At 39.6% G+C, this 23790-nt stretch overlaps 1 long non-coding RNA gene across 2 annotated transcripts; it reads right to left on the bottom strand.

The window, feature by feature from the left end:
- Positions 1-60: 60 nt before the first annotated feature.
- Positions 61-4009, bottom strand: LOC119086251. Of its 2 annotated transcripts, XR_005089488.1 has the most exons (5): positions 3921-4009; positions 2625-2705; positions 2365-2485; positions 2017-2109; positions 61-549 (listed from the first exon to the last, which is right to left on the bottom strand). It is a non-coding gene; the product is annotated as an uncharacterized LOC119086251 (long non-coding RNA). The 2 variants fall into 2 exon arrangements; XR_005089487.1 differs by having other exon boundaries at positions 2365-2705.
- Positions 4010-23790: the final 19781 nt, after the last annotated feature.

Here is a 23790-nt window from a genome sequence, read left to right as displayed (position 1 = left end):
GCCGCCCCACCTCCGCGCCTCCCTCCCGCCTGCCCTGCCAGCCCCCTCCCTGTGCTCCTCTCCCAGGCTGTGGCTGCCGCCGGCCACCTATCATAGCCTTTGCAAATCCAGGAGCTTGGGGAAGACACTAGGACCCCGGGCATGCATCTTGCTGCACGCCCTCCGGCAGGAGCCGGCAGCCTAGAAGGAGACCGCTCTGTCGGAGGCGAGCTCCGCGAGTGGAGGCCACCAAGTGCATGGTGAGAAAGGAACCTGGTCATTGTTGGCGAAACTCATGTTTCCTGGAGCGTGGCTCGAAGCGGGCGAGTCCCTTCCACCTTGCACCAGCTAACCAGCCACCCCTAGCTGGTCCCTATGTCAGAGCTTGTATGGATGATAGAGGAGGGTGTCCTGTGGTTGCCAGCTCCGGGCAGGCCTTCTCTGCTGGAACTCAGTGCACACTGGAGAAGGAAGGGCCTAGGTCCATGCTGACCTGACTCACCTTTGAGTGAAGTCTTCAATTTGTCATCGCTGCTGGTGGCACTGTCGCCTCTGGCTCTGCTGGAACTCCTAAAAGGGCACACACTTGGCTATGTCTAGTTCAATTTCAGCATCTGAAGGCCAGCAGCTAAAGAAAGGCTCCTGAGAAGCCAACGGGGCGAACCTGCCTTGAGGCAGGACCTGTCACCGTTCTTGACAGAGAAGGTTGCTACGGTTAAGAGCTTTTTTCTTCCCACAAGCTGTACCCCATCATAAGCATTCTAATGTCCATCCATCATCTGCCATGGCAATTTTAAGTACTGGTTGAAGAGATACCTTTGGGCTTTATTTCTTCTCAGACTTCAACAAAGATAAACAATTAGTTGTTACGTTGTAATGTGTGTGTGTGTGTGTGTGTGTGTGTGTGTGCAATAGTTACTACCACATCTCATTTCCAGCTAAACAGCTCCTAGACCATTTAATACTACAAGACATAAGGGATTTTTTTTCTATCTTTTCCCCAATGTGTACTAAACTCTTCTCAGCAAATCTCCATTTCTGAAAGCATCCGTCTCAAATATGTTCCAACATTTTCCTCTAATTTGTTGAGATAGTACTTACATGCTGGTGAAATTTCCACCGCCAAAACAAAACAGTCAATTGTAATAGGAGTGTCTGCCCTAGTTGATAGGAAATGAAAACTCAATGCAGAACTACTCCTTGGGGGTGATGATGGTGAGCAAATGCTCAAAACACGACGTACAAGTAGCAGTTTTGTGAAAGGTTGATTCCAGGTCCAATACATACTGAGTTATTTGGTGAGAGACTGAAAACACACCGCTTCACTAAATCTTTCATGTGAACATATCAAGGTCATAAACAAAGCAAGAAAATGTTGTCAAAATTCTGGTGCTCACTGAGTAAGTTTCCCTTAGCTGGCAGTGATGGTTGGAAAGACAGGCATGAAGTCGTTGCTAGGCTATTCGCAATCACAGCTCTTTGAGGCAAGCGCCTCAGAGGAAGCAGTGGCTGTAAATGCTTGTCTGCTGTAAACTACTTGACAACATGGATCCAAAGCAAGTATACCACATTGAAGGTATGGTGACCCCATTGCTTCCCTGAATTTTTTAAAACAATGGATGGAGAAAGAGCCCATGTGTGGTACAGAGGTGCTCGTAGGAATGATATTTACATTTGTCACAAGCTTCGTCATTTGTCTCCTATTCTTTTCACAAGTGACTTTTGTGGGAAAAAAATGCAACAAAGTCAAGTTTAACGAGAGTACCTCATTACACCCTGGTTTGAAGCTTCACTGCCTATGTTATCTGTTACCTGCAGCAAACTGACGTGTGAAAATATTAGATGGGAAATTCCAGAAATGAACAATTCCCTCCTGTACTGGACGGCACGATGAACTCTGTGCTATGCTACTCTGGCCTAACCAAGATGTGAATCACTCTTTTGCCCAGGGTATCCTCCCGCTATATGCTGCTCTCATCATAGCCCAACAGTGTCTTGTACTGGGAAAAGGAGAGTTGATGCAGAGTTCAGAGCTACCTGTAGTTTCAGGAATCCACTGGAAGTCTTGGAACGTAGGCTTCGTGGAAGGCAGTGGGGAGGTGATGTATCTTGTTTAATCCTTGAGGCTCCCTTTTTTCATTTTAAACAGATGAATATAAAATAGTATTATTTTAAAGTAAGTGAAACAAAGATTAAATGCAGAAAATTTATCATTTTTGGCTAAGTCTCGACTAAAATGAAAAGAAATGGAAATAGAAATAAATCAGAAGAACTACTGTTAACTCAACCTTGACCATATGGACAAACAATAATAGACTCAGATTTTGGAGACCTGGAATCCAGACTTGGAGGAAGAATAGCTCATAAGAAAAATCCAACTCTTACCACGGGAGATCAAGAAATGCTTTGGAGCAGGAAACAGAGAACAAGACACTGGACGGATGTGTTTAAAGGCGTTCTATGGCCCTGACATGCCTAGCCATTCCAAACACACCATCTCCAAAGCCTAAAAGAAAACAACAGATCTGATTCTGTAAATATTGAACAAGGTTAAAGTTTTGTTTTAGGTCAGATGATACAGCTGATTCCATACTCAACAGAAATTAAGTTGAATTCTGGGGACTCAGTGTGTGACACACATATACCTGTACTCTCATGAGATGCTGACATATTATTGTCTTATATGTTTCCCGTCCCCTTCCATACAGAGACTGGACGATTCTTCACTGGAAAACAGAACAATACAAGGTCATTGAGAACTGCAAGACCAGTAACTGGGGTATTGCCAACAAAACAGCCTGACTTCCGTTCACTTTCAGTCCAAGAAATCAAAGTGAGAGCCTTTACGTGGTAAAATCACATGGTAGGTAGTGCTCTACCACTGAGCTTCATGGCCACTCCTTATGATTTCTGTGAATCATCCACCATTAAACAGGTTCATCAACCTCGAGTATCCAAGGACCTACTTGATGGGTAATCAAATGGTCCATTCTAACACATGAAGGGACCATTTCTTGTTCTGATAATGGCAAAACAAGTTGTATAACTCTCCTGTATATAAAAATTATTTATCCTGGTCTACATGTAACAGTTATTAAAGTGTTCAGAGTAACAACAAAATCACGATGAAATGAGAAATATGTCACCCACAGAAAAAGAAACTCTTTTGAGTGAATTTCAGTCTTCATAACTTTAAGTATCAGACAACAGACTTGCCTGCACTGGTTGGAAAACAGAAACCGAGAAGAAAATTTCAGGGGGGAAAATAGACCACAGTGGAGAAATTTACATCTGTACATAATCTGTGCTAAAAGAGCAGGCTAATCTCTTAAACTGTAGAAATGTGTGCTAACTTTCAATAATACCAGAAAAAATAATGGTAACCAGAAGGATAAAGAGCTAAGTGGAAAGTGCATGGTTGGAAGTATAAGTTACGGCAACCTGCACTGGAGAGATGGCTCAGTGGTTAAGAGCATTGACTGCTCTTCCAGAGGACCCGAGTTCAATTCCCGGCACTCACATGGCAGCTCACAACTGTCTGTAACTCCAGTTCCGGGGGGCCTGACATCCTCACACACACATGCATGCAGGCAAAACACCAATACACACAAAGTAAGTAATTTTTAAAAAATAAAAAATGTTAAACCAAGTTAAATGTGTGTTTGAGTGAATGAATTAAGAAATAAGTTTGTGTGAGAAATATAACAATTTGAATCTCTTCAGCTAATCATTGGTAACATCTAGCATATAATTAAAAAATTGCTAGACACGTAAAATTATAAGAAAATGTGAATTGGGTCTGATAGTAAAATTACACAAACTAATTCCAAGATGATTCATAGCTTGATACTGATGAAGAAAGATTTAAAACAGAAACTATAAGTGTTTAAATAATTAAAAAAGAAAGGAGTTATAATGAGAAAAAAGCTGGAAGTTCCTACCAGAGAACTGGAAAATTTTCAAAAGAATTGTTGGCGATTTTAGGAGCGATAACAAATCATCTGAATTTTAGAAGTTACATGAAAAGGACTCAAGAAGACTTCGGTTTACAGAAAGAAGGGCGAGTGAACTTAACATCAGGTCTCCTTATGTTCATGTCTGAGTTTCCCTCCCACACTGAGCCATGGCTGGTCTAGGTGAAAAGCAGAATATGATGGACATGCAGGTCATAAAGGCAGAGCAGATGATGTCTTTCTTCCTTTATGTGCTCATTCTGAAGAAAGGACACTCAAGCAGACACATGCAAACTCCTAGAAAGAGGACATGACTCTCCTGCTACGTGACTGAGCTACCACAGGAGGAGATTCCAAACTCCAACCAAGCCCAAGGCGACTTCAGCCCCAGCAAGCGTGAGTCAAAATAGTTCAAATGAGATAGTTCATCATTTCGTAATAACTTGCAATTCTGCATACAAGGAAATCGTAAGAGATGAATGAATACTGCTGCTTCAAAGCAGTAGATTTTGGATTAACTTTTATTCAACAGTAAAGAACTAGTAAAATAGAGTTTTTATCTAACCCAGGAAACAAAAAGAGAAAACACTGAAAGAATAAGCAAGAAACGGGTTTGTAGGTCAATATCATTATTTCTTACTTACAAATGAGACTCTTGAAGAAATAAGAGATAGACAAGGGCAGAAAACTTGGAAAAACTACAGGCTGAAATTTCCATCAGATTTAGTGAAATAACATTAGTTATAGATCCAAGAATGTCAACAAACCAAACAGTAGGCAGAAATAACACCATCTGTGTCAAGCATTTGAAATCAGGAGGTGTTTTTGTTAAGTTTGGATGTATCCATATTTCACATTTAGGGAAGAAATGATACAAAAACACATTGCTGCTCATCAAAAATAAGGTAGCCTTTTTAAAAATTCAGTTCTAATGTGTGCTGCCCATAGATTCCTGGATGGGTGGCCTTTTACTGGAGTGTGGTCAGTTTACTAGGGGCTACACTTTTTTAAATATATTTATTTTATGTGTATCTATTTTTGTCTGCATGTATTCTAAACACTGCATGTATATGGTGTCCATAGAGGTGAGTAGAGAGCATTGTATCCCCTGGAACTAGACAGTTGTGAACAGACATGGGGTACTAAGGAACTGAAATCGGGTCCTCTGGAAGAGCCTCAAGTGCTATTGACCACCGAGCCATCCCTCCAGTCCTGGAGAGCTAGCTGCACTCTAAAAAGCTGACTCTCCTTTGTTGTGGAATATTTGTTTATGCTGTGGAACATTTGCTTAACGATGCAAAGATGTGTTGGGCTGTCTAAAACACCTGATTGGTCTACTGAAGAGCTGAAAAGCTAGTAGCAAGGCAGAAGAAAGGACAGGCAGGGCTGGCAGGCAGAGAGAATAAATAGGAGAAGAAATCTGGGAAGAAAGAATCAAGGAGCGAGAGGAGGATGCTAGCGGCCAGCCACCCAGCTACACAGCCAGCCATGGAGTAAGAAGGAAAGAAAGATACGCAGAAACAGAAAAAGGTAAAAGCCCAGAGGCAAAGGGTAGATGAGCTAATTTAAGTAAAGCTGGCTAGAAGTAAGCCAAGCTAAGGTCAGGCATTCATAAGTAAGAATAAGTCTCCATGTATTTATTTGGGAGCTGGGGGGCTGGCCCCCCAAACAGCTAAGAGTAAAGAGAAAAAAAGTTACATTCCTTCTCCCAGCAGCTACCAATTGCCAATGGTGCTTCAGCTGGGTTTGGGGCTTTGCTCTAACCGCCTCCCTCTGTGGTGGAATTTGATCTCACTTGAGCTTATACGGGTCTTATGTGTGCCGTCCCAACTACTGTAAGGTTCTATGTTCAGTTCTCCCGCTGTATCCAGAAGACACTTCCCTTGTAGACATCCGCTGCCTTTGGCTATTACAGTCTTTACCCTCCTACTTCTTCTGCAATGATTCTCCATCCTCGGAGAAGAGTCTGTGATATAGATGCCCCATGTAGGGCTAAGCATTCCGCAGTCCCTTATTCTCTGAACCTTGACCAGTTGTGGTTCTCTGTGATAATCACCATCTACTGCAAATGAAAACTTCTCTGATGGGTGTGGAGATATATGGGTGTAATGACAGGTCACTGGGAGATGGTTTAATGCTGTATACATTTAGCACAATAATGGCAGTTGGTCTCCCTTAGGGCCTATGGCTTGTCTATGTCCAGGTTCTTGGCCTATAATGATGCCATTATTAGTGTGGGTTCCATCTTGTAGAGTGGACTTAAAGCAGAAAGTGGACAATTGGTCACATGATGTTTGTGCCACTGTTGTACCCAAAGTTGGGTATGTAGGGAAGGGAGGGTAAATCTGGGAGGTGTTGGCAGCAGGAGTAAATATGATCAAAATTCTGAAAGAACTAATAAAAAATATGGCCCAAAATTAATGAACTTGCTACAGTGATTTAATTTAGAAGATACTTAACTGATGAAAGAAATAGAGAAAGAATCCTATACCTCACAAATGTCTTTCAAAATTGAAATTCAAATATGAATAAACTATGTATAAAAGAACCCAGGGCTGGGGATTCTCACTATTAGGGAATGTGGTTTTGCTGAAGGGAAGTAAAGCAGATGAAAGCCAAGCTACACAGAAAAGCATGAAGAGCAGCAGAAGGGAGCGGAAATGTAAACGGCTTCCTAACTCATTTAGAGACAACACATAGCTCAGAACACAAATTAAAACATTGAATTTATGATTTATACTACACATAGGCATATAATATGGCATAAATACTGGATATAATTCCTTGTATATAGTATTTGGGAAAGATACAAATTAATACCCCCAGCATGCAGATTTATGCTTCTCAGGAGCTAGGGTGGGGAAGAGATAAAGTAAAAAGGACTTGTGGAGCATACAGTCTTTGCAGGGATTACAGGACTCTACACAGTAATTAAAACTCTGAAATGTGTGTATAAAATCTATTTACTTCGTTCTACGTAGATTGGGTGTCAACAGTAGCATTTAAGCAATTGTACATCAATAATAACAGTTGGAATATAGTCAATGCTCTAACTTAGGTAAATGCAAAGGACAGCAACTATTGGAAAGAAAAAAGTTTATTTCTTCCAGGAACTGAAATTAATTCAGAATCCTAAACTTTATCCCTGAATTTGGCAAAGTCACAGGACACCGAGAGAGAAAACTGTATAAAACAATTCATTAGGGGCTGGGGAGATGATGATTCAATGGTCAAGAGCTCTTGCTGCTCTTCCAAAGGACCCAACTTTCATTCCCAGCACCCACACCAAGAGGCTCACAGCCACCTGTAACCATCCAGCTCCAGGAATTCCTCTTCTGGAATTCTGAGGCATCTACACACACAGCACACAAAGACACAAACACAATATATATACGCACACAAGTAAAAATAAAAATTTAAAAATAAGTTATATTTCTACACACTAAGGCAATAATAAATATAAATATTCCCTATATAATAGAATAAAAGCGTAACAATATGCTTATTTGAGTTTTCAATTTCTCTGTGATTAAAATCATCAAGTATTGCTGTCAGAAATTTAAAAAGATACAAATAAATGGGAAGGTAGCAATGTCACTGATGAGAAGATTGAATTTGATAACAAGCCTGTTCTCTCCCTTCCTGATGGAAGCTGATTTTAACAGGATTTTAATGCCTAAAATCAAGTTTATCCGAAAATACGTTTTGAAAATTCCACAAAACAAAACTGTAAAAGAACAAAGCTGTCCCAATTCAACTTAAGACTTACTGTTAAGCAGCAAACGTGAATAAATTTAAAGGCAGAAAAAAATAGGCTAGTAAAAAAAAAATAGTTCTGAAGCATATACATGTGACTAACTTTTGAAATAATTTTAAGCATTAAGTGGACAAATAATGTATTTTCAATAAATTATAATACAGAAAAATGGGCCCCAACATATTCTTTGTATCACAAATAACATGGATCATAAATCTATGTGTTGAAGCTAGACCCACAGTAACACTCCTGAAAGAAAATAACAAAGAATATTTTCTAGATCCACCTGTAGGGATATCTCAGTTATGACTTAATAAGCTTTCTATGCTGTAAATGAAAATTATTTAAAAATTAGAATACAACAAATTTTAAAACTTCTTTACAGAAAGAGATATAACCGAGACAAAGCCACAAACTGGGAATTAATGTTCTCAAGACAAATACTTGAAGAAGATTACACATCAATAATATGTGAAGTATTTTTAGAAATCAATAAGAAAAAAATTAATTATACCATGTATGGAACAACAAAGAATATTGGAAGAATAAACCATTGTTTAAAAAATAAACAGGGGCTGGAAGACGGCTCTGTGGTTAAGAGCACTGGATGCTCTTCCAGAGCACCCAGGTTGAATTCACATGATTCATAGTGCCTACATGGTGGTCAACAACATCTGTGATGCCAATCCCAGGGGAGCCTACATCTTCTGCCCCTGTGTGCACCAGCCCACATGTGGTACACAGACATACATTACATCTTCTGCTGCTGTGTGCACCAGCCCACATGTGGTACACAGACATACATTACATCTTCTGCCCCTGTGTGCACCATCCCACATGTGGTACACAGACATACATTACATCTTCTGCTCCTGTGTGCACCAGCCCACATGTGGTACACAGGCATACATTACATCTTCTGCCCCTGTGTGCACCAGCCCACATGTGGTACACAGACATACATTACATCTTCTTCTGCCTTCCGTGTGCACCAGCCCACATGTGGTACACAGACATACATTATATCTTCTGTCTTCTATGTGCACCAGCTCACATGTGGTACACAGACATACATTACATCTTCTGCCTTCCGTGTGCACCAGCCCACATCTGGTACACAGACATAGATTACATCTTCTTCTGCCTTCTGTGTGCACCAGCCCACATGTAATACATAGACATATATGCATGCAAAACACCCACACACACATAAAATACAAGTAAATCTTAAAAAAAAAAAGTAACAAAATACCAGGTTAAGGTTTTCCCAAACCCTTCAGAGAAATGAGATCTACTGACCAACACAAGACACACAGAATCCACACAGACAAAATGGATTTAAAAATATGCTAAGAAAGCTATAAACTGAACCAGACTCTGATAAGACAGACTCTTCTGACAGTGATTTAAAAATAACTATGAAGTTAAAAATTCTAATGGAAAAAGTGAAACTGTGAGATTAGTGGGCGATTTCAGCAAAGAGATGAGAATGAAGAGAATCAGAATTTCAAGGAGCAAAAACCCCAGCAGAGCTCAAAGGAAGGATGTCTTCAATTCACCCATCAGTAGATATGACATAGCTTCAGAAAGTCTCTGTGAACTTTCAAAAGGCAAGAGAATCACCCAAAAGCAGCATTTCTCAACCTGTGGGTTGCGACCCCTTTGAGAGTCAAAGGACCCTTTCACAGGGGTTGGCTAAGATCATCTGATGTAAATCAGATATTTACATTATAATTCATAACAGTAGCAAAATTACAGTTTTGTAGTAGCAACAAAAAATGTTATGGTTGAGGGTCACCACATGTGAACTGTATTAAGGGGTCACAGCACTAGGAAGGTTGAGAACCACTGCTCAAAGGCAAAAAAAAAAAATAGGAGTTGTGGAATAATCTTGAATGTATCATTAAGATGTTATCTTTTGCCAGATAGTGGTGGTGCACGCCTTTAATCTCAACACTTGGGAGGCAGAGGCAGGAGGATCTCTGAGTTCGAAGCCAGCCCGGTCTACAGAGTGAGTTCCAGAACATCTTTGCAAGGATTTATTTTTTGTTTTGTTTTGAGTTATGTGTACTAATTGTTGGTAGGGTGGGGTGGACCTATGAGTGCAGTGCCCACGGGGTCCAGAAGAGGGGGTCAGTCCCCCTGGAGCTGGAGTTACAGGTGGTTGTGAGCCTCTGGACTTGGATGCTGGAAATCAAGCTTGACTTCTCCTCAAGAGTGTTACTTACCAGGCTGGAGAGATGGCTCAGAGGTTAAGAGCACTGGCTGCTCTTCCAGAGGTCCTGAGTTCAATTCCCAGCAACCACATGGTGGCTCACAACCATCTGTAATGAGATCTGGTGCCTTCTTCTGGCCTGCAGGGATACATGCAGACAGAACACTGTATAAATAATAAATAAATCTTTTTAAAAAAAAATCAATATAGAAATGTGCCACATATATGCTGAAAATTCTGCAGAATTGCCAGGCTTAGTACTCTGCCTTATTTATTTCTATTTTCAATTTCCATTTCTCAGAGAAGAGAGTGAGTCTTGCATTTTCTAAATCTCTCAATTTTCTAACAATAGCAAGGGGATCAGGAGTTCAAAGCTAGCTTTAGCTACATGAAAAAAACTAAGGCTAGCCTAGGCTACAGTAAACACTGTCTGAAAAAACAAACACTAAAGCAGAGTCTTGAGAACTGGAAAGATGACTTAGCAGTTAGGAGTGCTTGCTGCTCTTCTAGGAGACCAAGTACAGTTCATCCATCTAACTTCAGCTCCAAGAAACCTGAGGCCCCTTTGTCCTCTGCAGGCACCCTCACACACACACACACACACACACACACACACACACACACACACACACACACACACACACCTCCAGACCCAGAGGCTCGACCTGTGCAGTATACTACTCAGAAGAAGGGAAAAAAAAACACATGAAACTGCTGCTGTGAACAAGAACATGGCTGAATCTAAAATACATTACACTGAATGAAACAGCCAGATCCAGAGTGTTAAGGTTACATGATTCCATTTTATATCGAATTCTACCAGAGCAAAGGAAAATAGAAAGCCTGAGCAGGGCTACGATGTATCTTGAGGCTATTTAAAAACACTGAAGGAGAGTGAGGAGGGACCTAGGGGAGGGTTTGGGAGGAGGAGAGAGAAGGGGGAAATGTAATTACATTATAATCTCAAAAACATAATTTTTTAAAAAAGGAATACTGAAGGTTTTCAGGAGAGTAGCTAGTAGGCATACAAAGAAAAAATATTCAGAACCCGGTAACATTTCTTATCCTCAACAAAGGATGCAATCACTTTCAAAGCTTAAAGGAAAAGTATATTCTGCAGCACTCAGGCTCACATTTAGAGTGATGTAAAATAAAGAATATTCAAAAGTTTATCATCCCTTTATTTTCTCAGAAATAATCACTTTTTGACAAAATCCTTTAATACACACAGGAAAGTCAACTACTGGGACTCAAGAAAGCATGCATGTTAGGAAACAGATGCAGGTTTAAAATTGAGTCATCAGGACATGGTGGTCATGAATGTAACCTCAGTATTTCAGAGGCTGACTTGAAAGGATTTCAAGTTCCAGGCTATAAACATAACGATTAGTACATAATGAAAGAAAGTTAGTGTATACAACACAGTCTGGAAGTGTAAGGTAAGAGCAGCTGGTGCTCAGGGACACCAGCATGAAGGCAGGATGGACACACTGTTCCTGCCAAGCAGAGACAAGATACCTGATTAAACTTGGACATTAACACAAAGTTACACTCATTTCAAAAATGTAAGGATAAGTAAAAGAATAGAAAGTACTTTTAGTTTTCAAACAGCAAAGCCAAGGAGGAGGAAACAGAACAAAGAAATTTTGATAATCAAGATGTTACAAATACACATTCCTTTAAATCAGTGACAATGAAGTTTATGAGATACCAAGGATATCACTGTCAAGGATAGCTGACTCAGATTTAGCCCTCTCACTGGGAACATCTTGCATCCAGTGACTGGTCTTAGAGACCTTGCCTCAATTCTACACAACTCTACAGAAACACTCCATTCCCATGGCTCTCAGTAAGATGCCAGAGACAGCGTTGCCCTGTCTTGTCCTTTCTTTACACAGATCTCAGTCACTGTACCTGACTCAGACTCGATAAACTTTTCTCATGTATATTCTGTCTTCTCTCTCTTGACAAATGCGTTTCAAGGGATTTGCTTATGAAAAGTTCATACAAAATGATCCAAGGAAGCAGATTTTGAAGTTTAGAACCATATCATCCACCATTGGTAAACAATAAATACCTAACTGAGTGAGTAGAGTTGGGTGGCTCCTGGAATATTGTGACAATAATAATGGTTCCACTTTGTTTCATAACAAGTTACTCCAAAGCCTAAGAGCCAAAAATAACTGTTCTGTCCCATAATGGGTTTCAGTAGGACACTTCTCCAAGTTTCAATGAACTTTGCTGCAGTTGGAATCATTTGGAAGCTTAATTGGGCTCATTTGTGTGGATAGATGCTGAGGCTAAGTTCAGGTTCAAGATCACTATGATGTCAGCAAGTGGGCTTTTCCCAGCAAGGTGGCTGGATGCACAGAGGGGCATTCCTAGAACAAGAGCTCCAAGAGAAAAGAAGTAGGAACTGCTGGATCCCTTGAAGGGTAGGCCAGCACCTCCCAAAGTACGGTATTGCTTATATCACATTCTGTTGATCCAAGCAACCTTGAGCACAGGCCATACTCAAGAGAAGAAATACAGTGTATGAAATCACATGGAAGAATAATTTTGAACTTTTCGGTTACTTTTAGACTGAAGTTTTAGAACAAGAGATGAAGTATATTACTTCACAGAGAAGCATCTATTATGACAACTAATGAAGACATGAACAATGAATTAAAACATGCCCTTTCAAATCATTTTGGCCAAACTTCAAGCAGTAGATATTTCCATACTACACATTTGTCAACTATTCCAGAACAGGGAAAAAAACACGAAAAGCTTTGGAAATCATTGGTGAGAATAAAATTATTCTATTAACAGAACACAAAGTGTGTAAGAGATACATAATTGAATCACTTGAACATGAATGCTAAAATCCTACATATAAACATACCCAAACCAGCAGAAAAATGAACGAAACTACAATAATCAAGTAAAAGTCATCTTTGTAAGCATTTGCAACAGCAACAACAACAACAACAAAAATGAGACATGTTTGATCAAGAGACAAAAATTCTAGAACATTAGGAGACTTAAGGATAGGGTATTAGTTCAGGAGAGATGGCTCAGTAGTTAGGGGCACTCACTGCTCCTGCAGAGGACTAGTGAGTTACTATCTGTGAGATTCAGTTACTATCACCCACAATGAAGGCCAACAGAAGTCTGAAACTACTGGATAAGGAGATCTGATGTCCTCTTCTGGCTTCTGTCATCACCATGTGGGACATATTCATATATGCAAGCAAAATATTCATACACACAAAATACATAAAACCTTTTAAAACAGTGTTCATGCACTAACCGCTTATGAAATTAGACAATTCATATATCCCCACACTGGTTTCAGTCCTTGCTGTATGAGATTTGCTCACCCCAATACATATATAAACTAATATTGGTCTCCTTCCTCCTCAATTAATGTGTTAGCAATAACCCGATGGCTCCTTCTCCTTATTCACTCCAGTAATACAATTAAGTTCCTCTCTGATATTTGGTCAGAAGAGAAAAACATCTTGAAATGTATAGTTAAAAAGTAATAATCTAACCAAAGCTCTCAAAGAAACTCAAGAAAATAAACACAAGTATCACTGCCAGGGAAATGGGAAAATCCATTTGGTTACTTTCAGTGTCCTTTAATGATTCAAAAATAATTCGCCAGTCGAGACCAAAGGGAAACAGTTTCAATCCAATAAAATGTATTTATGTAGCATCTACAGAAAACACCATAATTCATGGTAAACTATGGCAAGCATTTTTACTAAAGACAAAAGCACACAAATTATTCCTGCCACGATTTTAATAGTAGTATATGAAGCCACAAGGAACACACACATGAAAAACCAAGAGACAAATTGAAAGTTTTTCTGTAAACAATATCCAGTGAGAAAATAGGGCTCATAAAAATATAAGATACTCAAAGAATAAGATTCTACACCTACTTACATATTTATGTCTTCTTATTTATAAACAAGAAGACACCACAAAAGTAAAAAAATAATTTAAAATAACATCAATAGGAAAGGAATTTTCAATTAAATATGTGTACATATTGTGAAATCTTCATAATTAAACCTAAAGAGTTTAAATGGGAAATAAAATAGAGAAACATCTATAAAACTGAATAGAATACATGAGACTCACATATATGTAAGATGCTTTGATTAATTTGATTTAACCAGTGGGAAAAATGGATAATCATTAAATTGTAATAAAAGCAGCTATCAATGCATTTAACAATTATTTTTAAAACATTCATTTTGTTCTAGGTTATTATAATGAATAGGTAGTTAGGAATCCTGACTTAAAATTATGTTTTTTGCTTCCTTCTGCAGCAGATGGGAATAAATACAGAGACCCACTGTAATAAGCCTTCTTGTTGGGATCACCAGCCTGCAAGTAACAACATGGAGTCTTATTAATTAGGAAAGCTTGACCATTAACTTAGGGTTGTCCCACTAGCTCTTATAACTTAAATTAACCCATATTTTTGTTAATCTTCATTCTTTCATAGGGTTCATAGTTGCTACTGCCCCTCCTGCACATCTTGCTTGCTCTGCATCTCCTGGTGTCTCCTACACCAGCCAAGATTCCTCTTCCTCTTCTTTTCTCTCTCTGGAAATCCCAACTGTACCTCCTGCCTAGCTACTGGCCGTTCAGTTTTTATTAAACCAATCAGAAGGCACCTTCAGCAAAGACACATCTTTACAGTGTAAACAAATATTCTGCAACAACCCACAACCAGGCATTATGAAGAGAGAGAGACCTTGGAGCACACAGCTCTGAATGGGATGTCTCCATCAAACCCCTCCCCTCAAAACTCAGGGAACTCCATGGACTAAGAGGCAGAAAGAATGTAAGAGGGGAAGGGATGGAGGACACCTGGAGAGCAAGGACCTCTAAATCAATTGACAAAGGCTCACATGACTCACAGAGACTGAACAGCAAGCACAGGGCTACATGGGTCTGCACCAGGTCCTCTGTGTTTATATTATAGCCTTAGGTTTAGTTTAAGTTTTATGGGACTTTAGTTAAGTTTAATGGGACATCTTAGTGTTTGAGCAAGTAAGTCTATGATTCTTGTACCTTCTTTTGGGGCTGTTTTCCTTATGTTCATTTGCTTTGTTCAGCTTTGATGTGATGGGATTTGTTTTATCTTATTCTACTTTATTTTATGAAAAAAAATATGTTTTTCAATAAAAGAGAGAAAAATGACACCAAAAAAAGAAAAAAGAAGTTATCAATATTTAAAAGAACAAAAATTATCTATACCTCATATCATTTACTAAGGCAAGTTTCAGATGATTGTAAAGCAACAAGCACTAAGAAAAAATGTAAATGTGTTAGCATGTAATGCAGACTATTTTTCAAAGCCATGGGCTAATAAAGATCTTCTTAAGTAAGAGCTCAATGCTAGAACACTGAAGTTTATTATAAATAATAGATTTTACCTCAGTGACTTTAAAGCTTCTGTTTATGTGGGAGAACATACAGAAAAGATAAAACATAAGTGGCAGAGATAAATTACTGCAACACATACAGCAGGCAAGTATTAATAACTATAATGTATAAAGCACACTATGAATAATTTAGGCAAAGACAAAGAACTTGACATTAAAATGAGTAAAAGATGCCAGATGGCAATTCTCAAAGGAGAAGCAATTTGGTTAATAAACATGAAACGACATTCATTCACAGCAGTAATCTCTCTCTCTCTCTCTCTCTCTCTCTCTCTCTCTCTCTCTCTCTCTCTCTCTGTGAAAGAGAGAGAGAGAGAGAGAGACAGAGAGAGAGACAGAGAGATCTGTCTGTCTGTGTGTGTTTCCACTTCTAGACGGCATAAACTATCTTATTGAAGAAAGATAATATTGACAACCAGGCAGTCATGGTGCACGCCTTTAATCTCAGCACTCAGGAGGCAGAGGCAAGTGGATCTCTGTGAGTTTGAGGCCAACCTGGTCTATAGAGTGAGTTTCAGGACAGTCAAGGCTACTCAGGAAGCCCTGTCTTGGAAATAATACAATAGTAACAACAATAAAAATAACATGGAAACTGACACACTTATTCACAGCCAACAGAGAGCAGTTGTTTTGATGAAGAATTTGGGAAAGGCAATCAGGAGGTGGACATTCAAATCTCACATTCCCTTGACTCAGCAGCTTTGCCTCTAGCAGCATATTTACAGAAATACATTCATAAATATTCAAGACTACTTATAGCTATCATTCATATTAGTGAAACTTAAAATATAGAAATGCCCATTGGCGGTACAGTGTTGTGGTATATGATTCATGGCATGTTAAGAGTAAGATCTACCTACACATAGCACATTAGAGAGTTTCAAAAACACGTTTCATTAGATCAAGTAACAGAATATAATACCATTTGTGTTAAAAACTAAAAACCAGGACATGTACATAAGTAAGTGCAAATGTATGAAAAGCATCAATCCTGATGGAAGTGGTAACATTGAGTAAGGCAAGGGCACATTCAGCATTCCTTCAGTCTTTCTCCTAATATTTATTATGTTAAAAGTCCTTAACAGATAATATATCCTTGTAGTAGAAAGGCCAGTCAAATTTGAAAAGTGCAAGAAAAGTGAAGTAGCAAAGAAATTTTCTTTTTAGATCTTTAGTCACATTGGAAAATTTGGCCCCCAGTTTGGCCAGCCCATTCATTTTTTTTTTTATTTATTTATTACCCATAGCTTGAGAAGGGGACAAGTTTTCAATGGATGTAGAGGAAAAGCAGTGGCATATTGCAAAGCAAATTATTCATCACAACAATCATCTCAAAAGCTGCCACAGTAGATGGATATTTACCTACTTTTGAACTTTTCCCACAATGGAATTGAGAATTTTCCTTCCTGAAACTTGTAGTTGCTAAGCAACAGTTCCTCCTCTGTGAACCATGACTGCCATCCTAAACTCACTCTTCACCAGATTCATCTTCCTCTTTTCTCCTGATCATCATCACTCCTACATGCTCATATAATTATCTAGAGTTTTTCTATGGGCATGGGGTCCCATTCAATTGCTCTGTAAGAAATTAAAGCCTCATGTTTTTATTATTGCAAACTCATGATGCAAAGAATGAAGACAAGCATCCCTTGCCCTCTTCTAAAGGGACAGCAACCTAGTGATGGCTTTCCAGAGTTTGAAGAGGACTGCTCTTGGGGTTGTAGTTTGAAGATGGCATCTTAAGTCTTAGAGCTTTCTGGTGATGACTTGCAGGTACCTAAGGTCTACTATAATTCATTCAGTATCAACTGAGAATATCTACCATGTTTTGAATATTGGAAATACAATGGTCTCCACCATCAAGAGGATTATGTTCAGAGGACTCTATTACAAATTCATGTATTTGTCTTGATTATTCAGAATATTTTATCCTGAGCTGGGTTATGACTGGATAGAGACACAAGTGTATGTGTATAAAAATGTGGAAAACTTCTACTCTCCCTGTATGCTAAAAGAATGGTGGATGCAAGATGTTTTTCTCCTCTGGCCTACAGAGCCTGATGATGGAAATGGACAGGGCTCAGAGGAAGACCCAAGCCCTGAAATTTGGGGTGGGAGGTTTAGTCCCCCCTTCAAAAAAGCAATGGGTAGCATCATCCCTTTATATGTATTGGTTCTTCATACAATGTGTGATAAATAGCATCTTGTTTGAGAATGACCACATGGGGAAATCCTGCCTGACTTAAGTGTTATCTCTGTCACTTCCCAGTGGAAGCTTAGGTAAGTTTACTAATTCCACTTTTGTAAAACTGAGGTAGTGGAATTTCTATCAAATAAAATGAGTATAAATTAAACAGAATAGGAACTGAAATGGGTGCTCACAAAAGGTTCAACTATGCCTTGGTAGTTCAAAATGGGAAGAAGAGAGCTTCCTTTAAAGAGAGATGTGTTTGTTTTTCACTAACTCACAAGGAACAGAAAATGTCATGTGTCCACCTGTAGAGACACACAGAAGTTTCCTAGTGAGAACTTACTCAAGGTCTGAGAATCTGAGCTTGCTTTACCTGGCAGTGCTGCATAAGGAGATTATTTGACCATGGGCATAGTTCCCAGGTGTTTGACAGGGTCTGCACTTGGCTGTGTGGTGTGCTTTGATCTAGCAAAGGGGAGTCCTTTTGCCCTGCCCCCTGTCATTGTTATAAAAATCCCTCTTGAAGGAATAGAGGGGACAGTGGATTTTGATCCAGGTCTTCCTGAAGCTATCCTGTGTTTCTGTCTGTCTCTTTTCCACTATCTTTCTATTAAAAGTTTCTTATTCTTCTCTCTTCCTCATAGGAACCCTTTAAAAGGTGGGAGCTGGCCTCCCACAGATGGTGCCAGAACTAGGGACTTAGGTGTGAAGGAAGGAAGTAAGAGTAAAAAAAAAACCCACAGAAGCAATTGGACATGTTCAGTTTTATATGAAAAGGTTAGGCAGTGGTGTTTTATTCTTCAGGAGCAAAAACTGTATATAGAAAAATTAGGCTGCAGAAAGTATCTCTCACTGTCTAGGTTTCTCTCTTTCTCTTTCTCTCTAAATTTATATCTATTAAACTAGGAAAAATATAGGGTTTAGGTATATGGATATTGCGTAGGCTTAATAGGAAGGAATTTAGGTTAAAAGTAGAGTTTTCCTAGTGTTGAACCTGAAAACAGCATCCAGGAACAAGCAGCCACTACGGATTTAGCAGTCTGAGAAAGAAAAGTCAAAATGGGGCAAGGGAATAGTAAGCAGATGTTTGTATATTCACTTGTAAAAAGCTTGAAAACTTGGGGGTGGGGGCTAAGGGAGAACTGCAACAGGTACAGAGGTTTTTGAATTTCATAGTGTCCTTGGTTCTTCTAGACGCAGACTCCTGGGGGAGAATCAGAGTCAAAATGCAAAAATGTTATGATGAACATGGGCAGGAAAGGATTCCTGTGGAAGCTTTTGGTCCATGGGCATTAATTCAGGACAGCTTAGATATAAGCCCTGAGAGGCAGGGGGGATTTCCTCTGGGGTTGACTCAGGCAAGACAAAACCCTTTGCTCCACTGGAACTGCTGCTAGATGAGACTACTTTTACAACATTGTTCAGTCATGGTCAGTTCCTCTTGGCCATGAAGCAGAGTTTAAGGAACAGAAGTCTTGGGATGAGACAAGGGAGGAACTAAAGGGCTTGAGAAACTTAGTAATCTCTCTTTCTCAACAACTGGAAGCTCTTCAGGTTTCTCCTTCCCAGGTCTTTATTCCTTCTGTAAGGACAGAATTAGACTCACCTGGGAGGTCATCTATCAGAATGGAAAAGCTGCCCATAATTGCCCTGACATGAAAACCTCTGAGAACATGGCCAACCATTGATGCTAGAGTTTTGTCTCCTCTTCAAGCCAGTATTCAGAAGGCAGCTAGCAGAAGGAAAGAGGTGCAAGGTTTCCAAATGTTCCCCATAAGTGAACAGCCAGACTCCCGGGTAATATAGAGCAAGTGAATGTAAAGGGAGCCAGGGATGCAGCAGTTGTGACTGGCTATGGCTGTGTTTCCTCCCAGACCAGGAAGGGCTACTTGAGAACCGCAGCTTGTAGTGGCTGGGTTTCCTCCAGGAGCCAGGGATGCTTGAGAGCCATGGCTCATAGCAGTGGGAAGAACCTTGAACCCCTGGGGCAAGAGGCAGTTGAGAGCACTTGGGCCTCAGAACTGGGACTGTAAAAGTTCAAACAGAGCTAGAAGCTAAAGCCATGCAGTTTCTGTTTTCTGGCTATAAGAAAGTCTCTTTTGAAAGGACTGTTTCCCAGCCAGCTAGTGGCTTTCACCCTAGGACAACTCTCCTAAAGAAAGCTAACTGAAAGTGCCTCTGTAGCTGAGAGTGAAGTTTCAGCAACGTTTGAATTGTTTCATTCAGGGGAATTGCAATGAATTTGGGTAAAGGGATTGCCCCCTGACCAGTGACCATCTGCTACTGGGCTCACTTCCACCAGCTCTAGAATGGCTGGGAAGGCCCAGTGGGAAAGGTGGCTTGGGGGTGGGGGGAGTGGCAGTATCCCAAGTATTACAGCCCCATAGTTGCAGCACTCACTGAATCCTGGGGTTGAGGGAGCTGGATGCAAAGATTCTTCAAACTTTCGGGGGAAACTCCAAGACTGTTATTAGAACTGACTTTTTTGAGCTTTTACAAACTTCAGAAATGAAACTGTCTGAGTTAACCTACAATTTTAACTGAGGTGACTTACGATTCATGTACTCTCTGTTGGAAGAAAATGTAAATAGTTCTGTTAAGAGATCTCTTTTAGATGTTTCCTGAAGTTTGTAAAGTAGTCCTATAGAGAGTTTGCTTTTGAATGTAAGTTTGTAAGAATTGTAAATATGTATAGTAATATTCATGCTAGTTGTAAATATGTATAATAATATTCATATTATTATAATAATATTCATAATATCTGTTGATATTAATGAACCATGGTTTGGTTGAAGCTAAGGGAGTCTTTAATTTGATACAGTTGCATTAGGAGTTTATTGATTTATTTGATCCATTTGCATCAAGAGTTTATTGATTTTAAAAAAAGGGTTTTGCACAGCTAAGGCTGTTAGACCCTTAGACCCATTCAAAAAGAACATTTCATCTTGGTCATCCTCTACTCCTTTATGGGGTGGGGAGAGTGGCAGCCCTAGGGATTGCTGTGGTTGTTTCAACTACTTGCAAGCTCCTAGTAAGGACCTGAATCAGAACTGAGTTAACCTCTGTACTTCCCCTTGCCAGAGGCTGGTAGTCAGGGACTGGCAACATTCTTCTTGCTAGCTTCCAACCTAAGACAGAGTATGCTTGATGGAAAGTGTATCTCACAGGTAAGGTTGACTAGGGAAGAAGAACGACCTAAGGCAGGTACAGTCTATCTGAGGGGCCTGAGGGGCCCTTTAATATATTAAGAAGGGGAATCTGTAGAGACCCACAGAAGTTTCCTAGTGAGAACTTACTCAGGGTCTGAGAATCTGAGCTTGCTTTACCTGACAAGGCTGCACAGGGGATAATTGGACCATGGGTGTGGTTATCAGGTATTTGGAAGGGTCTGCACTTGGCTGAGCAGTGTGCTTTGATCTAGCAAGAGGGAGTTCTTTTGTCCTGCCCATTGGCATTGTTATAAAAAGCCCTTTTGGAGAGACAGAAGGGGCTGTCGAATTTTGATCCAGGTTCTCCCAAAGCTATCCTGTGTTTCTGCCTGCTTCTTCTCTGCTATCTTTCTATCTAAAAGTTTCTTATTCCCCTCTCATCCTCACAGGAACCCTTTAAAAGGTGGTAACTGGCTTCCCATAGCCACCATGTTTTGGTTGTGTTATATTCCTAGTTCCCAAGAAGATCCATTGCCCCCAGGAGCCCACTGCCAGAAGGAAGAGCAAGAAGCAGCTGCTCATCAAAAAGTGAGTCCTCGTAAGGTGACCTACTGATGTCCCACGCAACCCAAGTCAGAAGCTCATTTTTTAATAAAAGGGGGACTTGCAGGGCCCTGGCCCCCATTTTGGGTAACTGTTGCCTTGCTTGCGGACCTTGACCTTAATATCCTCCCAATGCTAATTCCCTGCCAGGTTCCACCCTCCTGAATGCTTAAGGGAAGTTCCTTGTCTGTGTATCCTGAATAACGGGCATTAACAGCTTAGATGCAAGATTGTAAAGCATCAGTAGTGAACTTCTGCCCTCCAGGGTCCTCCCATTGTGCTGTAAGCCTGTATTTAAGACCTCCTACCATCTTCAAGAAATGACATTCGACATTTAAAATTAAATATATATATATATGTGTGTGTGTATATATATATATATACATATATATATTTGAATGAATAGTGAAAATGTAATCTATAAATACCACAAATGTGATTAATATCATGAGTGTAATTTAAAAAATAAATAAATAAATAAATAATTTTTTTTTAAAAAAGTAGGAAAAAAAAAGTGAGTCCTGGTACTGATGGATTCAGGCCACAGAAGAAAACAAGAAAATACAAAGGGTACTTAAGGATAATTAGCAATATAATGTACTTCCTGGGGATGAAGGACTGACTTTTTAATTTAAAAAAAAAAAATGGAGCACAAGAGATAAAAAACAAAATAAGCACTGTTGAGAACTGGGATATTGTCATGGGATCTCCAAGTATAAAAATGCTTCAAAATATGGTGCCAGAACATAAAAGGAAATAGAAATCTTGAAGGAAGATAAAAGCTATTTAGAAAACATATCTAAAAGTCTGAATAATCAAATGATAGAAGGTAAGAAAAGAGAAATAATAAGCAATAATTGTAGGCAGAGAAAAATTCTCTAAATGCAAGAATTTGATGTTGCAAATGAAAAAAATGCAAGCTGAGGCAGAGCAGGCATAACTTGTCAAAGAAAACACCTGCATTTTTTTCCAACAAAAGCTTCAAAACAGAATTAGCTATGCAGGAAAAAAGAAACTGACATCAGATTACTTCTCTGCAGTCCTGGAAATGAGATGGCATTTAAATAACATCTGCAGGCTACTCACAGAAAAGATCTATGACCTGATCAGCAAGAATTCACAGGCACTGTCTGCTCACATCATACCTGAGGAGACTATTCAAAACAGAACCTTATCTGAAGAAATGAATTAGAATCAAAATCTTAACATGAAGAAGGGCAAAGAACAGAAAAAGCCTTGCAGTCTATACCTGTATGCATGAAACTAGAATAGCTTGAAGGAATAAAGGGATATGAAATAAAATTACAATTTCTGAAATAAGATAAAATAATGGTTTAAGACTGAAGCACAGTAATATCTATCAAACTTTAGGGCTCCCAATAAAAGGAAGAGAAACCAAAGAATTTTCATTTGAATTTAGCAAGAGGAAGGAATTGAGAAGATCATCAACACGGTCTGTTATGGAATATTATTTTAAGATGTGTTACATTTGTTTATGCTGTGGAACATTTGTTTTAATGATGCAAAGATGTGTTGCATTCTTTTATGTTGCATTTGTTTAACTCTGTGAAGCTGTGTTACTTTGTCTGTCTTATAAAGAGCTGACCAGCCAGTAGCAAGCCAGTAAAAAAGAGAGGTGAAGCTGGCAGACAGAGAGAATAAAATAAGAGGAGAAATTTGGAAAGAGATGGAGGAGCAGGATAAGGAGGAGAACTCTAGGGACTAGCCACCCAGTGACACAGCCAGATACCAAATAAGAAGGAAAGAAAAAGCATACAGAATAGAGAAAGATACAAGCCCAGAGGCAAAAGGTAGATGGGATAGTTTAAGAAAAGCTGACAAGAAATAAGCCAAACTGAGGTCAGGCATTAATAAGTAATAATAAATCTCCATGTGTATTTATTTGGGAGCTGGGTGGTAGCCTCCCCAAAAGAGCCAAAAAGCAAAGAGTATAAAACAACCAACTACAACAATCTAATGGTGGCTAGCAGCTGGGTGTGTCTTGGGCCACTGGGTGGGGTATATCCATCAGGATTATATCCACCTACAAAAATGAGAAATCTGACCAGATGGAGTCTTGTGTTTTTACATTACGGGACTCTGAAAACAAACAGTCCAGTGCTGTGGGATGTTCTGTATGTCCTGTGGGAGCCCGTTCTTGGGTTCCTCTTGGCTTTACCCAGTAGGTCTGCATAGAGGATGATTAGGACCACGGGCCTAAGTGCAGGTGTCTGAGATGGTCTGCACTTGGCTGTGCTGGGGGGATGGTCTGTATGTCAAGTTGCTCTGATTGGTCAATAAATAAAACACCGATTGGCCCGTGGCTAGGCAGGAAGTATAGGCGGAACTAACAGAGAGGAGAAATAAAAGAACAGGAAGGCAGAAGGAGTCACTGCCAGTTGCCACCCTGAAAAGCAGCATGAAAAGATGCCGGTAAGCCACGAGCCGCGTGTGACAGGTTATAGATTTGTGGAAATGGATTAATTTAAGCTA

The sequence above is a fragment of the Peromyscus leucopus genome, chromosome 19, assembly GCF_004664715.2.
Source record: "Peromyscus leucopus breed LL Stock chromosome 19, UCI_PerLeu_2.1, whole genome shotgun sequence".
NCBI classification, from domain to species: domain Eukaryota; kingdom Metazoa; phylum Chordata; class Mammalia; order Rodentia; family Cricetidae; genus Peromyscus; species Peromyscus leucopus.
The sequence above is the reverse complement of the archived record's forward strand: the minus strand, read 5'-3'. Positions and strand labels throughout refer to the sequence as shown.